Source organism: Hypanus sabinus, chromosome 1 (assembly GCF_030144855.1).
Source record: "Hypanus sabinus isolate sHypSab1 chromosome 1, sHypSab1.hap1, whole genome shotgun sequence".
In the NCBI taxonomy this organism is placed as follows: Eukaryota; Metazoa; Chordata; class Chondrichthyes; order Myliobatiformes; family Dasyatidae; genus Hypanus; species Hypanus sabinus.
The window spans coordinates 198,951,526-198,967,149 of record NC_082706.1 but is presented as its reverse complement, the minus strand read 5'-3'; the positions used below and the strand labels follow the sequence as shown (position 1 = coordinate 198,967,149).

General features: G+C 41.0%; 1 protein-coding gene across 3 annotated transcripts in view; it reads left to right on the top strand.

Moving 5' to 3' along the window:
• The window catches only part of trps1 (trichorhinophalangeal syndrome I), a 279,158-nt gene that overhangs the window by 153,904 nt on the left and 109,630 nt on the right, over positions 1–15,624 (top strand). The gene's annotated exons all lie outside the window — the stretch shown is intronic.

Sequence of the window (15,624 nt, the reverse complement as noted above, 5' to 3'; positions counted from 1 at the left end):
TTCCAAACATTTGGTTTATTGATCATTACAGGATATCTTTCTGGTGCTTCCCACTTCCTCCCTCTTTTCCCAACCATGGTTCCCCTCTCCCTGCCCCCTTCCCATTCTCAGTCCACAATAGAACCCCATATCAGAATCAGGTATATCATCAGTCACGTGTCATGAAATGTTTCTTTTGTGGTATCATACAGTGCAATGCATAAAATTACTACTGTACTGTGCAAAAGTCTTGGGCACTGTATATGTGTTCTCCACTGTTTTACATGATAGCACTGTACAAAAGACTTGGGTGTGTGTGTGTGTATATATATATACGTGACTTTTGTGAAGTATTGTATGTGTCATGTAATTTGTTCTGTGGCAGAATACAGTGAAAGGAAAAGAATTATAATAAGAAACGATAAAATTAAATAAATAGTGTGTAATTTTAATATTGAGGTAGTGTTTATGGGGTCATGGACCATTCATAAACCCATGAATGGTGCCAGAGGGGAAGAAATATCCCCAAAACATTGAATGCAGGTCCTCAGGCACTTGTAGCACCTTCCCAATGGTCAGAATGAGAAGAGACCATGGATGGTAAGGTCCTTAATGATGGACGTAGCCTCCTGAGGCACCACCATCTGAAGGTGTCCTTGACGGTCGGGAGGTTTGTGCCTGGGATAGAATGGCAGAGACTACAACCCTCTGCAGTCTCTTTCATTCCTGCACATTAGAATATCCGTGTCAAGTGGTGATGCAACCTGTCAGAACGTTCTCCTCCATGCATCCATGGAAATCTTACAGCCTTTGGTGATGTAACCATATAACAATCACAGCACGGAAACAGGCCATCTCGGCCCTCCTAGTCCATGCCAGACTCTTAATCTCACCTAGTCCCACCTACCCGCACTCAGCCCATAACCCTCCACTCCTTTCCTGTCCATATACCTATCCAATTTTACCTTAAATGACACAACTGAACTGGCCTCTATTACTTCTACAGGAAGCTCATTCCACACAGCTATCACTCTCTGAGTAAAGAAATACCCCGTCATGTTTCCCTTAAACTTCTGCCCCCTAACTCTCAAATCATGTTCTCTCGTTTGAATCTCCCCTACTCTCAATGGAAACAGCCTATTCACGTCAACTCTATCTATCCCTCTCAAAATTTTAAATACCTCGATCAAATCCCCCCTCAACCTTCTACGCTCCGATGAATAGAGACCTAACTTGTTCAACCTTTCTCTGTAACTTAAGTGCTGAAACCCAGGTAACATCCTAGTAAATCGTCTCTGCACTCTTTCTAATTTGTTGATATCTTTCCTATAATTCGGTGACCAGAACTGCACACAATATTCTAAATTTGGCCTTACCAATGCCTTGTACAATTTTAACATTACATCCCAACTTCTGTACTCAATGCTCTGATTTATAAAGGCCAGCGTTCCAAAAGCCGCCTTCACCACCCTATCTACATGAGACTCCACCTTCAGGGAACTATGCACTGTTATTCCTAGATCTCTCTGTTCCTCTGCATTCCTCAATGCCCTACCATTTACCCTGTATGTTCTATTTGGATTATTCTTGCCAAAATGTAGAACCTCACACTTCTCAGCATTAAACTCTATCTGCCAACATTCAGCCCATTCTTCTAACCAGCATAAATCTCCCTGCAAGCTTTGAAAACCCACCTCATTATCTACAACACCTCCTACCTTAGTATCATCGGCATACTTACTAATCCAATTTACCACCCCATCATCCAGATCATTTATGTATATTACAAACAACATTGGGCCCAAAACAGATCCCTGAGGCACCCCGCTAGTCACCGGCCTCCATCCCGATAAACAATTATCCACCACTACTCTTTGGCTTCTCCCATCTAGCCACTGTTGAATCCATTTTATTACTCCAGCATTAATACCTAACGACTGAACCTTCTTAACTAACCTTCCATGTGGAACTTTGTCAAAGGCTTTGCTGAAGTCCATATAGACTACATCCACTGCCTTACCCTCGTCAACATTCCTTGTAACTTCTTCAAAAAATTCAATAAGGTTTGTCAAACATGACCTTCCACGCACAAATCCATGCTGGCTACTCCTAATCAGATCCTGTCTATCCAGATAATTATTAATACTATCTCTAAGAATACTTTCCATTAATTTACTCACCACTGATATCAAACTGACAGGTCCTTAATTGCTAGGCTTACTTCTAGAACCCTTTTTAAACAATGGAACCACATGAGCAATACGCCAATCCTCCGGCACAATCCCTGTTTCTAATGACATCTTAAAGATCTCCGGTCAGAGCTCCTGCTATCTCTACACAAACTTCCCTCAAGGTCCTGGGAAATATGCTGTCAGGACCCAGAGATTTATCCACTTTTAAAAGCGCCAGTACTTCCACCTCTTTAATTGTCATAGGTTCCATAACTTCCTTACTTGTTTCCCACACCTTAGACAATTCAATATCCTTCTCCTTAGTGAATACCAAAGAGAAGAAATCGTTCAAAATCTCTCCCATCTCCCTCGGCTCCACACATAACTGACCAAATCAAAGTCAACGTCAAAGTTAATTTATTATCAATGCCCATATATGTTGCTATATACTTCCTTCAGATTCATTTTCTTGCAGGCATTTACAGGAAAATGTAGTAATACAGTAGAATTTATGAAAAACTATACAGTAAGACTGACAAACAACTGTTGTGCAAAAGAAGACAAACTGTGCAAATAAAACAATTAATATTGAGAACATCAGTTGTAGAGTTCTTAAAAGTTTGTTTGTAGATTGTGGAGCCATTTCATAGTTGTAGTGACTGAAGTTATCCATGTCAGTTCAAGAGTCTGATGGTTGAAATGTAATAACTGTTCCTGAACCTGGCGGTGTGGCACCTAAGACCTGATTGAAGTGGTGATGCTTCTGATTTTGATGGTTTTACGCCCCAACAGCATCATAACTAAGGTAATTTTCAATAACTAATTTTACATCAATAACTTTAAGTTGAGAGGTAACACCTGCTTTCCTCATCAAGGTTCTGAGGATTTCCAAATCACTGGGTGATTCATTGCAGCAGTAACTGCATTGACATTGTAGATGTCCGTTCCATGCATAGGTGCATCATGCACAGTCCACGTTCTCTCTCTGTGATATGCACACTTGGAAGTGCCAATTGCATGTCTTGACTGCTTTCACACTTGATTTCATTCGCACAGTGCACATAAACAGGCACAAGACTGATTTTCTAAACCATGTTGTTTAGCAAATGTAGCTCAATAGTGCTTTGCCTTCCAATGGTATTTCTGATTGCTTGGGTAAGTAATTGCAATGCTTAGGTGTCAGTTAATGCCCTTTGATATGAGATTCAGCAATTAATTCCATTCTGGATTTCAATGTATACTCACCAGACCACACGCAAACACGGAACTTGCTGGATTATAAAAGGCATTTGTGGATGAAGTTGGAGATGTGTATTTAATGACTCAATTTCTGAGAGTTTTCACCAGGAGGAAGAAAATAAAAATATTCCAAGTTAAATTTAAAAAAAAATGAATAAGAGAAAATGCTGAGGGGAAAATAACCCTACAGGTGAGGGAGCATCGTCAGAAAGAGAAACAGTTCATGTTCTAAGTCAAAACCTTAAACATTAATAATTTTTCTTCCCATAAAAGCCTCTATACTCAGTGCTTTGTCTGATCAATGCTGGAGTGCTGAAAAGAGTTTCAGCGTCCTGTCTGTCTGCGATTCCATTTTGAGGGAACTATGTGCTTTGCACTTCCAAGTCTGTCTGTTCGGTAATACTCCGTAGAGCCTGACCATTTACCGTGAAGGTTGGTTGGGCCCAGTGATGCTCAGACATCTCTGCTGTAATGTGGACTTGTCTCCAAGGTGTTGAAGATGTATTTTGTATCAATTTTTTAGACGGTTCTCGCTTGAAGTATAGGGGATAGGAAGATACAAATGAGCAGCTAATGGTATTGAAAGCGAGCAAAGTCCAGATAATGAGGTAGGAAGGGAGAGAAGTCATGGGACGTAAACAGAGTGGCTTGGGGGTACAAGAAGTCTTGATGGGCATCTGCTGAAAGTGATTGCTTGCCAACAGTAAATTAAATTAGAATCAAATCAATCAGGTTTATTATCACAGACATCTATCATGAAATTTGTGGCTTTATGTCAGCAGTATATTGCAATACATAAAATACCCTATAAACTACAGTAAGGAAAATATATATTTTACACCCTCCTCACCTCCCCGTGGTTAGTTTAGTTACTGTTGCCTTCCTGTCAGTTTCAACCAATCTGGCCATTCTCCTCTGACACTGCGCTCATTAACAAAGTGTTTTTACCCACAGAACGGCCACTTACTGGATTATTTTTGTTTATCACATTATTCTCTGTAAACACTAGAGACTGTTGTGTGTGAAAATCCCAGGAGATCAGCAGTTTCTGAGGTACTCAAACCACCCAGTCTGGCACCAACAGTCGTTCCATTGTCAATGTCACTTTGATCACATTTCATTCCCATTCTGATGTTTGGTCTGAACAACGACTGAACTGCGACCATGTTTGCATGCTTTTATGCATTGAGTTACTGCCACTGATTAGCTGATTAGATATTTGCATTTACAAGCAGGTGAACCCAATACAGTGGCCTCTGAGTGTACACATACTTTGATAATAATTTTACTTTGAACTGAATTTATTACTAATTTTCTATTTCTGCCTTGGTTACGGAAGCAAGGCAAAGCTGATTGAGGTTACAATTTATTCACTGATGATGGCGATTAATTTGGCAAAATATATCAGTGAAATGCACACACATACATTGGCTTGCAGAAGTAGTCAATAAATGAGTATTCCAATCAGAAATTTTGATCAGTTTAACTGAGAATTTTAAATTTATGAATCACATGCTTATGAATCATGGTAGAGCCCAAGGAAAAAAAAGGGAAAATTGTAAAGTGTGAAAAACTAAACAATCTAAAACTGAAATATTGGCAGTTCAAAAATATTCGTCCCATTTTGCTCAGTACTTAGTTGAACCACCTCTCTCGGCTATCACAGCCAGTAATCTTTTTGGATAAGTTTCTATTAGCTTTGCACAACGCGATGGAGCAAAGTTTGCCCATTCTTCTGTGCAAAATTGCTCAAGCCGTGCCAGGTTAGTTGGAGAGCGGTGGTGGACAGCAATGGTGAGGTCTTGCAAGTGATGTTCAGTTGAATTGAGGCCAGTGAAGGGCCTGTTGTTTTGAGGGAAAAGTGTCAGATTCCAAGAGGTAGTGATAAGTCTGTACAAACTAAAGATCTGCACAGCTGAAGAATAAAATTGTGATCCCAGGAAGATACCAATGATACCTGCCATTTGGTGCCAACAAGAAAGAATAGAACATTTGGTGCTTCTCCGTAACACTGGAGGCCAAACACCATGAGGGGAAGATGGTCCAAGGTCCAAAGTCTAGAAAGAAGCACATAAGAATGATTTTGCTACAAAGACCTAGATTAGCACAACAGTGGGCGGGGGAGGGAATTTTTGAGGAAGGGCGAGAAAGCAAATGATAAAGGACTTTTTGTGAGATTCAGCGGTGCTGGCGGGATGGGTGGACTTTTTTTTTGTCTTCTAATCTTGAGTATTTCCACATTTCTGTCATGTTTTAGGGTGTTTAGAAAGTCCCAAGTAGGCAACCAGTTCGGGTGATGGGTGTATTCTACCGTTGTTGTTAGCAGTAACAAGTACTTGTTTTGAAGTAATGGTTTGCAACTATGTAGCTGATAACCACACCTTCACCTCAGGCACGGGTTGGACACTACTGTTTTGAGAGCCATGAATCAGTTTGCTAGGTGGGGTGACTTTTGGAATTCTGGATCACCTGCACTGACTCTGGGCCCGCTATTATAAGACTATTAAATGCCTCCCTGGTACAACAAGTTGAGCTCCTGACTTCATAATCTACCTTGTTATGATCTTTTCCTTTATCGTTCACCTGCACAGCTCTTTCTCTGCACCTGTTGGCTTTTATTCCACATTCTGTTACTGTTTTACCTTGATCTACCTCAATGCACTGTGTTCATACAAATCAAATAATTACAGTGTGCAAAGCAGGCTTTTCACTCTATAAAGCAGGGGTTCCGTACCATTCACAGAGGGGTTCATGCAACCCTGGTATAAAGCCATAAGACATAGGAGCAGAATTAGGCCAATCAGTCCCTTGAGTTCACTCTGCCATTCCATCATGGCTGATTTATTATCCCTCTTGACCCCATTCTCCTGCTTTCTCCCTGTAATCTTTGACATCTTTACTAATCTGCAACATGTTAATCTCCACTTTAGATATACCTAATGGTCTGCACAGCTGTCTGTGGCAATAAATTTCACCCATTCACCTCCAATTGGCTAAAGACATTCCTCTTTGTGTTTGCTCTAAAGGTACATCAATGCGTTCCAGGCTTTGCTCTCTGGTCCTAGATTCTTCTCCCCCCCACCCCCCAACTATGTGTCTGTCCAAGTGACTTTAATAATCCAATCCCAGTTCCACTTAACTGATGTCAAAGTTCAAAGTAAAGTTATTATCAATGTACACGTATGTCACTATATACTACCCTAAGATTCATTTTCCTGCAGGCATTTACAGGGAAATAAGTATGATAAAATTTATGAAATGCTATACACAAAGACTGACAAACAATCAATGTGCAAATAAAAAAAAAATAACGCTAAGTGCATGCATTGCAGAGGCTTTGAAAGTGAGTCTGCCAGTTGTGGAGTGTGCTACCACAAATGCATGAAGAAACTTGCAGAAACCACTGGAACAGTAGCGTTGCGGTTAGCACGATGCTGTAACAGCTTGGGGTGTCAGAGTTCAATTCCGGCATCCTCTGGAAGGAGTTTGTTCGTACTCCCCTTCGAATATGACCTGTATTTTCCAGGTGCTCTGGTTTCCTCCCATGGTCCAAGGGAATATCGGTTAGTAGGTTTATTGTCTTGTGGTTAGGCCAGGGTTAAATCGGCAGTTGCTAGTGGCATGGCTTAAAGGACCAGAAGGGCCTATTCCTCGCTTTGTCTTTGAATAAATAAAAAATAATAATTTATTATAATCATGAAAAAGTAGAGGTGACATTCACTTCAGTAAACTCATTCAAATAACAAGCATGGCTCTGTTTCTCTCAGTAGCATTTATTTGTTTTAGAAATATGCATTTTCAAGTCAAATTATGTCTTAATACTTTTGTTCCATTCTCCCTTCTCCCTAAAGCTTTAGGCTGGGGTTGAATAGGTGAGTTGCTGGGCTGTGCATCTCATTGGCCAGAAGAGCCTGTTTTGTGCTGTGTCTCTAAGTACAATAACTAGAGAAATCCATTCAACCCTTTGAGTCTGTTCTGCCTTTCTATAACTGATCAACCTCTTAATTTTCCCTCCACCCAGAACCCTTGGAAATTCTTGTGTTTAGAAATCCATTACCCACGTATAGAGATGAAAACACAAAGTGCTGGAGGAACTCAGCAGGTCAGAAGGGCCGAATGGCCTACTCCTGCACCCACTGTCTATTGTCAGGCAACATCTGTGGAAATAGATACAGTACATATAGTCGATGTTTCGCGCTGAGACCTTTCAACAGGACTGGGAAGGAAGTGGGAAAGACGCCAGAATAAAAAATAATGTGGGGGAAGGAGTATAGCTGGAAGGTGGTAGGTGATTTTAGGTGGGTGGGAAAAAGCTAGGGAGGAAGGAATCTGAGAGAAGAGTGAACCATAGGAAAAAGGGAAGGAAGAGGGGCTCAGTGGGAAGTGATAGGTAGGTGGGAAGAGGTAAGAGGCCAGAGTGGGGAGTAGAGAAGTGGGGGGGGGGGAATAACTGTAAGGAAAATTCGGCACAAGTGTGTGGCTGTGTAGAAATGGAATGCTTCCGTGCACATAGCTTTTGTTGCTGTGCCGCTGGAATTTTCTATCAGTTAAAGTGTCGCAGTCTTCTGGCTTTTAAAAAATTTTCTGTTCAGAGCATTGGTTGGTCCACACAGTTGTAAAAAAAAATTAAAGGGAACAATGCTCCACAGTAGACCTGCTAACCATGCCTTGTGCATTCTCATCCAAATCGCTGATATATAGAAGACAAGCCCCTGACAGAAGCTTGTAACAGATTGGCTCCTTTTGGGTGAATCGTTACAGGCTGCATTATTTTACTGCGGGGCCTAGAACGATGCAGTGTTTTTCCTGATGATGGAGTGGAGGAGTCGGGACTACATCCACTGTGCATCTTCCCACTGGCATGGCCTCATGGCAAAGCTCGACACAAATGGCATAGATCCGGGAAGGGGAGGCCTCTCCCATTTGTGAAGACAAAGATGACAGCAATAGATGGTAAATGGTAGGGCATTGAGGAATGCAGTAGAACAGAGTGATCCAGGAATAATGGTGCATAGTTCGCTGAAGGTAGAATCTCGTGTGGACAGGGTGGTGAAGAAAGCTTTTGGTGTGCTGGCCTTTACAAATCAGAGCTTTGAGCTTTAGGAGTTGGAATGTAATGTTAAAATTGTACAAGGCATTCATGAGGCCAAATTTGGAGTATTGTGTACAGTTCTGGTCACCAAATTATAGGAAAGGTGTCAACAAAATAGAGAGAGTACAGAGGAGATTTACTAGAATGTTACCTGGGTTTCAGCACCTAAGTTACAGGGAAAGTCTGAACAAGTTAGGTCGTTATTCTTTGGAGTATAGAAGGCTGAGTGGGGACTTAATAGAGGTATTTTAAATTATGAGGGGGATAGATAGAGTTGCCGTGGATAGGCTTTTTCCATTGAGAGTAGGGGAGGTTCAAACAAGAGGAATTGAGAGTTAAGGGGCAAAAGTTTAGGGATAACACGAGGGGCAACTTCTTTACTCAGAGAGTGGTAGCTGTGTGGAATGAGCTTCCAGTAGAAGTGGTAGAGGCAGGTTCGATATTGTCATTTAAAGTAAAATTGGATAGGTGTATGGACAGTAAAGGAATGGAGGATTATGGGATGAGTGCAGATCGGTGGGACTAGGTGAGAGTAAGCGTTTGGCATGGACTAGAAGGGCCGAGATGGCCTGTTTCCGTGTTGTAATTGTTATATGGTTAATACCTAGAACTCTGGCCAGGGTTCGAAATAGATTGATTACTTGGGTCTTATCGAGTCACAGAGCGCTACAGGAAAGGATCAGGCCCTTTGCCCCTCTAGTCTAGGCTGAACCTGTGCATGAATCATAGTCAGAAGACTAGGAACATTACAGAAAGCAGCAAAGAATAATACAGTAGAATGGGAAATAGATAATAAAACCAGCATGAAATGTAAGAATAGATTTAGATTTTACAAATATAAACAAAGGAAGAGCTTAAACAAAGTAAATAAATGAGGCTGGAGGACTAATACTGGGAAATCAAACAAAACCATAGGGACATTTGAAGGAATATTTTGCTTGTCTCCATGGTAAATGAACCTAGAGCATTCCAATGACCATAAACAAATATATTTGGGAGGCAAAAGAGAGGATAAAAGTTAAAATTTAATATTGCAGGGCAAAAGACAGTAGGGAAACTAGGAGAACTAAAGACTGACTAAAGTCCTACACCTGAAGGCCTTGTGCCTTGGGTTTTAAAATAAGCAGCTGCAGTGGTCACCAATAACCTGGCTGTGACCTTGAAAGGTCTTCTCGATTCTGGAAAAAGACCCATAAGCAGGAAAAAATGAAAATGTAACACCGTTCCTGAAGAAAACAGACACTAAAAATAGGGAAGTCCTGTGTGTCAATTTCGGAACAGTGTATGATTTCAACTGGAGCCAGTAGGTGGTTGTGTTCCTATACACCTGCTCTCCTCATCCAGTTTGGTATAAAGAGCAGCACGTTGCAGGGTGCTGTTGCAATGACCTGGTCAAGTAACTGTCATGATTCTGAAGATGATACCCACTGTGGTCACTGTGTAAGGAAATTAATGTTGAGTGTGGTCCTTGATTACTCATGAACCTATGGACTCACTTTCAAGGACTCTACAACTCATGCTGTCGGACCTGCCTGCCCGTCTGCCTCTCAATCTATCCAATCAATATAGCTAGTTGTTTGTCAGTCATTGTAGTCTTTCCTTGATTCTATTGTATTTCTTTGTTCCACTGTGAATGCCTGCAAGAAAGTGAATCTTAAGGTTGTATATGGTACCATCAGTACTTTGAGAATAAATTTACTTTGAACGTCGTTTCTCCCTACGCTGTCCCACCTCATACATGTTTCTGCCTTATAAGTACTTCCTCTCGTTGCTATGTCTTGATCTCCCCAATTCCTCTCTTTCTGGAGAATTGCGAAATTTTGTTTGCTGCCACTAAAAGGCTCCTTGGTTGTTTTTAAGATGTTAAAGGTGCTATACAAGTTCATTTTGTAGTTGCCAATACAGAGAACAGATTGGGTGCCTTTAGTTATGGGATTGAAGTCTGTGGGACTTCCCCAACCTGTTAGATCCCGAGTAACACACACCAATGGTGGAGGAATTCAGCGATTCAGGCAGCATCCATATAGAGTGGGGGGTGTTCCTAACCTGGGGACCACAGGCCTGTTAATGATAAGAGTCTATGGCATAAAAAATGTTAGGAACCCCTGATGTAGAGGAATATACAAGTGGCATTTTAGGGCGAGACCCTTCCTTTCCAGTCCTGATGTGGAGTTTTGGCTTGAAATGTCAACAGTTTATTCCTTTCCGTAGGTGCTGTCTAATGTTCTGAGTTCCTCCAGAATTTTGTGTGAGATACTCTGGATTTCCAGCATTTGCAGAATCTCTTGTGATCAGTACCAACCAGACTCTTAGTTCAATCCTTCTCCAAACTAATTTGGAAAATTAGTAAATTCCCCTTCTCTCAAACCCCCAGCAGCAAGCACTTGCCATATGGGGGGGGGGGGTGCACAGGATATTTTGTGAATGTGAATACTTCTCCAGGAAATGCCCCTCATACCCCTCCCATTCAGGCACATCAGGGCTCGGGAGGCAACTGAGGTGGCTCAGCTGACACTTAAGATTGTGACTTATGGTCTATGAATCATTCATTTGGTGAGCTGTGTAATTGAGAAATCCGCCCTTACTTTCTACTGTTCAAAAGGAAATGATGCGACTGATATGGTGATTCTGTTTGTTGGTTTCCATAGCAGTCTTGTGCGGAACAGACTTTAAACATACTGTATTTGGGCTTAGAGGAAGAAAAAAAATTCAGTTTAGATGTAATTCAGAAATAAAGTTTTAAAAAAATGTTTCATAGTCTGAAGGAAGGCTTTCAATTGGCAACTGCAAAGTTGGAGTATTAAATTAATAACTGCACTGTGTGCTTTTAGTCTGTGTGTTTTCAGGTTTGAATTTGAACTTCTGAGAAGAGGAGTATCTTTGTTTAATGAAGAAGATCTAAAAGTATTATTTATCCCTGGTTCAGCCATAGTTCTTGCCTTTGTGGGTTTAAGTATGCTGGGATTCCAATGCACGACTGAGGGAGTGCCACGTCACTTGGGGCTCTGTCTCTCAATCAGACTTTAAACTGATTTTTCTGCCTGCTTTTCTCCTGGATGTTAAAAATTCTATTGAACTTCCCTCGGAAGAGAGTAGGGGAGATATCCCTGGTGTGTTGCCCACTATTTATCCGTCACAGATTATCTGGTCGTTATCACATGGTGAATCACACTTCGTTTGAATTTGGCTGCTGCGCCTGTTGCCACTTCCATTCTCTGGAAAGTCCTGGGGTCCTGCAAGAGTCCTTCAAAGCAAGTCTTTTCCCTTTCGTTCCGAATCTGGGAAATAGAACAGATTGAAGAGTTGGAAATGGTTTGTTATTATCACAAGTAGGAAACGCAGTAAAAAGCCTGTCTTGCATATTGTTCATACAGATCGAATGATTGCACAGAGCTTTGAGGTAGTACAAGCTAAAACAGTAACAATGCAGAATAAAGTACAGCAGCTATGTTTCGATATACATGTGATAAATAAATTACATCTAGAAGTGCAGTAGAGTCACTGAGAACTACAGAACAGAATCAGACCCTTCAGCCTATCTACTCTGTGCTGAACTATTATATACCCAGTCCCATCGACCTGCCCCTGGACCATAGCCCTCCAAACCCCTCCCATCCGTGCAGTTGTTCAAACTTCTCTTGAATGTTGAAATCAAACCGGCATCCACCACTTCTGCTGGCAGCATATTCCACACTCTCACCACCCTCGGAGTGAAGATGTTCCCCTTAAACATTTCACCTCTCACCCTTAACCTTTAGTTCTAGGTCCTCCAATCTCAGTGGAAAAAGCCTGCTTGCATTTACCTTATGTATACCCCTCATAATTTGGTATACCTCAATCAAATCTCCCCTCAGTCTTCTATATTCAATGGAGTAAAGTCCTAACCTATTCAGTCTTCCCCTATAGATCCTCAAGACCTGGCAACATCCTTGTAAATTTTGTCTGTACTCTTTCAATCTTAGTGATATCTTGCTTTGTATGTAGGTGACCAGAACTGCACTGAATACTCCAAATTAGGCCTCACCAACATCCTGTAAAACTTCAGCATAACATCCCAACTGCTGTACTCAATACTTTGATTTATGTTGTATAAAAATATCTGACAGCAAAACAGTAAACTAACACTGTGTCAATATATTTCAATAGGTTTGGGTGACATGCCTCTTTTCAAGAATCTTTTGTCTACTTTTGGTGTACCATTGAAGCTGCATTGGCAAGTTCATAGGATTATCTTTTAACAATCCAATACCATCATTAAGCGGGAGGACTGTAGATCTTAAAATGTGTTCCTGGATTTTGATTACTCATTTTTTTTTTGCTGTTTTTGAGAGGTTTGATCTAGGCGATCGATGGGGCATGTCGGAGAAGCGTTGGCTAGCGGTGTGGCACTGAACTGAACTAAACTGAGTGCTGCTGCCTTGGTTGATATTCTGTGTTGTTTGCTTGATTTTGGGGATCTGTGGAATTTGAGTGTTTGAAGTTTTCTTAAGCAGATTCCATGGTGTTTCTTTGCTTCGTGTTTCTTTGCCTGTGGGAGGATGACTCTCAGTTGTATTTTATATACATACTTTGCACTTTGAATCTTTAAAACAAAATTGGAAGTTAAAAGGGTTCTAATTTTTGTTATAAAAATGTCCATTCGACCATTCGATGGAGCATAGTTTTGAATAGAATAAAGCTTGTTCTGCTAAACAGAGTTGGAGCACAAAAGTAAAGTGCAGCCTTAACTCAACTACACTTATTGTTAGCATTATGTAAGTTGAGACAATTTTACTTGAGTATTGTAGATTTTCTGTCGAGATGTGTACATAAGAGTGAAGATTAAGAATTGGCTTCAAGAGCAGGTGGTTAGATGGTAGGTGATGTGGAAATTGGAACAAGCTATGTAGATGTTCTCTGATGCTATTTCAAAGCATATATAGACCTTGCTCTATATTTCCATTGGATAGCTGTGAATAGACAATTTTTTTAAAGAAAACGTATTTTAAACTGGGAGGTTAGTGTGTCTTCATGAGTTCTCATTGCTTGTCAACCAATGAAGTATTCTGCAACTATTGAAATGAATGCAGACAAGACATAAGGTTATTTGCATGCACCGAAGGTTCACAACAGGCCAAAAGATGTATGACTAGATTATTTATATTAGCTAAATTGCTTTAACTCACCATAAGACCGAGGAGCAGAATTAGGCCATTTGGCCCATTGAGTCAGCTCCAGCATTTGATCATGACTTTATTATTTCCCCCCTCAACTCCATTATCTTGTCTTCTCCCTGTATCCTTTGATACCCTTAATAATCAAGAATCTATCGACCTCCATTTCAAATATACCCATAACTTGGACTCCTCAGCCATCTATGGTATTAGCATATTGGCGAGAACTTCCCTGTTCTTCCACCATCATTGATTTTGTAACCAACTGTAGGAGAACCTGATATAATGTCCCAAATGCAGCGTGTTGGACAAGATTGAGAGCCAAGGTTTTATGCTTGTAGTTCTCGGTGGAATTCGAACCCTCGTCTTCTAACTGGGAGCACTGGCACCACTGAGCCAGCGTTAATTCTAGCTGAAAGTGAAATGGGTGGAGGGCAAGAAACAATGAGCACTTGTTGGAGGGCTACCAAGCTGAATGCTTCGAAAGCACGTTGCCAGGGCCATGACTGGTTCCAATTTATATAAATGACTTGATTCGGAAACTCAATGCAAAGTGATCGAGTTTCAGCTGATACCAGACAAAGAGCACCACTGCAGTCAGAAATGGTAGTTAATAACGAGAGAGAAAGAGAGTTGGACAGGATGAAGTGTAAAGTAGCCAAGTGCAAGTGTTACATATAGGAAAGATAAATAGATGACATACGTGCTCTACGATTTGTGTTGAAATGGTGAGTGATGAAGCTGAAAGATGCCTTAGAGTTTCAGCCAAACATTGGCAGGCAAGGCAAGTTGATCCATAAAGCCAGCAGTATGTCAAAGTATAATTTATTATCAAAGTACGTCTATGTTAACATACACTATCTTGAGATTCAGTTTCTTATAGGCATTTACAGAAAAATAAAGAAATACATTAGGGTTTATGAAGAACCATACGTAAAGATAGACAAATAACCAATGTGCAAAAGAAGACATTTTGAAAATAAAAAGAACTGAGAGCATGAGTTGTAGAGTCCTCGAAAAAGAGTCTATAGGTTGTGGAATCAGTTCAGAGCTGAGGTGATCGAAGATATCCACATCAACTGAGGAGCCTGATGGTGTAGGGTCATAACCACTCATAAACCCTCCAGTATGGGATGAAATTAACACAGAACACTTGAGAAACTCAGCAGGCCAGGCAGCGTCTATGGAAAATGGTAAACAGTCAACGTTTTGGGGCCGAGGCCCTTCATCAGGCCCTGAATGAGGGTCTCGGCCCAAAATGTCGACTGTTAACTCTTTTCTATAGACGTTGCCTGGCCTGCTACATTCCTCCAGCAGTTTGTGTCTTTTGCTTTTGATTTCCCACATCTGACTAGCCGCCTTTACCTTCCCGCCTGATGGTTGTGGCGAGGAGAGTACGTGGCCTGAACGGTCGTTGCTGCTTTCTTGTGGATCTGAATTATATAAATAGTAGATATTTGAATCAAATGATGAAAGAATTCACCTTTTACAGCAGCATTGTCAGTGTTCAGCCTCTGTACCATATTATGTGTCAAGCAAATGAGAAACATTTGGTGTTGGAGACAGTGTAGAACTGAGCCATCATATGGATCCCCAGTGGCAAAGTTTTGTGTTGTGAGGTAAGTCGGCAGAAACCGAGGCTCATGCTGTAAAGAAAATGTGAACATCTGGACATTTATCATGAGAGGTGGTAGTGAAATAAAAATACCGAGAAAATTTGCTTGCAAAAACAACATCCAATTAAACTCTGAAATGAGAACTTGGGGGTATGTGTTAAGACCAATAAATGGTAAATTTAGGACCCATGAGAAAATCGTCTGTTGCACAGAACATGTTTGACTTGTGAAATAACTTTGGTCGTTCAGTGGAGGCAACAACCTGGGATAATATCAGAAGCAATCGGATTCAAGTAAAACATCATCTGATCTGGAAATGTATTGTGTTCCGTCATTGTTGTTGCTTGGCATAAATGCTGGAAAACCATTAAACC